General features: G+C 49.4%; 1 protein-coding gene across 3 annotated transcripts in view; it reads right to left on the bottom strand.

Annotated features, from left to right (window-relative positions):
* Chrna2 (cholinergic receptor nicotinic alpha 2 subunit) overlaps window positions 1-2175 on the bottom strand; it is a 28517-nt gene that overhangs the window by 19927 nt on the left and 6415 nt on the right. Inside the window, exons 2-3 of one of the 3 annotated variants that reach the window (XM_029469314.1) lie at window positions 1871-1930; window positions 1283-1380 (exon numbers count right to left, since the gene is read on the bottom strand). The exons of 1 other annotated variant lie outside the window; for it this stretch is intronic. The gene's annotated coding sequence lies outside the window, so the exon portion shown is untranslated. The remainder of the gene's footprint in view (window positions 1-1282; window positions 1381-1870; window positions 1931-2175) is intronic. One more of the 3 variants, XM_029469315.1, reaches the window with a different exon arrangement.

Here is a 2175-nt window from a genome sequence, read left to right as displayed (position 1 = left end):
TCACACACACACACACACACACACACACACACACACACTGGAAGGAGGAGGAGTCTACCACTATTCTTCACTTTGTGTCCAGCACAGACAGATGCGGCTCTGTCTTCTGTTCAGCCAATTACTATGATGGCTTGCTCCCGGCTCTGAAGGACCCTAGGCTCCAGGGCTGTCACCTGGAGTGCCTTTGGATCCCTGAACACACCCAAGATGAGGTCCTCTAGGATTGTAGGGTCTGTCATAACAATGTACAGTTGTCAGCAAAATGTGAGTGAGCCCTGGAACAGCCAACTGACAGTCGCCTCTGTTCTTTCTCACCTGGAAGATCCCTGCCCCCCCCCCCCGACTACAACTACTGCCTGAGGGTACCAGGGTCTTCTTCCTGCTTTGGCTTCAGGCCTGTCTTCTTCTTACCCTCCTTGCACATGACTTCAATGTCTATCTTTTAGAGATATCAGGTTGTCATGCTCTAAATCTACAGGCTGACCTCTGGTGCCTTTACAGTTTGTAGATTATCACAGCCAGGTTTGTGCAACCTGTGATCTCCATGGCACCAGCCCGCACTTAGTGACCCCAGGTTTTCTCTGGCCCTGACCTCTTCTTCCTTTCTGCCCTTTCCCCTCAGCACCTCCCACCCAGTAACTCAAAGCTCTGCCTCCCCCATTAAACTACTTGCTCACAAGGTTTTCTGACTCCCACAGGCAAGGGTTTGCTTTCCAGTTCTGCTCAGGCATGGATTTGTGACCTCAGGCAAGTCTCAAAAGCTGCTTGTGCCTCAGTTTCCTCACAAGTGAAAGGAGGGTGTGAATGATGGTGACTACCCATAGGCTTTCTTTGAGGAGCCCACGAGTTGGCATTGGACACTGTGAATTGCTTCAGATGGCGAGAGTGTGACGTTTGTGCAAACACAAACGTTTGCATTGCTACATTTGCTGTTGCACATTTGATTGCTAAAATCGAGAAACACTCATCTTCTCATTAATCATGATTTAAAATGTTACTATCACATTCTTGGCATATGCAAACATGAAGCTAGCTGCATGCATTCTTCACCAGGAAACTGGAAGATGGGAAGGAGAGAGAGAAGGAAGAATCAGAGATGGAGGGAAGGAGGAAGAAAAGAGGAAGAGATAGAGGGAGGGGAGAGGAGAAGGGAGGGGGAAGGGAGGAGGGAAAAAAGTATCAGATTATATCTGTCAAGATTCTTGGCTATCAGCCATAGAAACAACCATCATTTAAGTAAAGCAGAAGATAAAGCCACTGGGTAGCTTGCAGCATCACTTACAAAACTGGAGGGCCTGCTTGGAGGCCGGGTGGGAACAAAGGAGGTGTCAGCTCCACTTCAGCCCAGAGCAGCTTGGTTGCCTTCGTGGTAGGCACCTGCTACAGAGCCAGGCACACAGAACTTAAGCATCGCTGATACTGCTACCTCAACTGTCCCTGGAAATCAGCCCTGCTGTTGCTGCTGCTGCTGCTGTTGCTACTGCCTTCACAATCAATTCTCCCCCCCTTCCCTGGTTATTCATGTCACTGGCTCCTCATACAAAGGTCAGGATAAATGCATCCAATTAACTCCATTCCCCAGAACGGATGTGAGGAAGGCTGAAGAGGCAGGCATCTGTGTTGCGGTCTCCTGGGGGGAAAGTGGGCTTTGTATTTTCAATATTGAGGGAGGATTCCTAAAATACATCAAAAGAGTAAAATTCTGGGAAGTCCCTTCACCCCCATCCAGAGCCTTCCCTCTGTGTGGAGACACACACAGCCTTCCACGGACACAACCCTCTTTGTTTTAAAAATGCACACCCAGAATTTGTTTGAAGTAAGTCTGGTCAGATACAGAAGGAGGATCATCAAGAAAGCAGTGTATACTCACAGATCCTGGCACACAAGAGGCATAGCATACCATACCCCGAGCAGGCAGGAGGAAGGAGGTCTAAATGGGAAAGCCATGATTAGTGAGCCCTCTCCTTTCCTCCCCCCCCCCCCCCGCACGCCCCCAACTGTTCTGGATAGCTTTGGGGCTTTAGAGGTGGTTATTTACTTTTTGGTTTTGTTGTTGTTATTTTATGGAACAGTATCTCATATCTCACTATGGATTCCTGGATAGCCTCAGAGATCTGCCTGCCTCTGCCTCTGCCTCTGCCTCTGCCTCCTGCCTCCTGCCTCCTGCCTCCTGCC

Source organism: Mus caroli, chromosome 14 (assembly GCF_900094665.2).
Source record: "Mus caroli chromosome 14, CAROLI_EIJ_v1.1, whole genome shotgun sequence".
NCBI lineage: Eukaryota > Metazoa > Chordata > Mammalia > Rodentia > Muridae > Mus > Mus caroli.
This window is presented reverse-complemented; position numbering and strand designations above follow the sequence as displayed.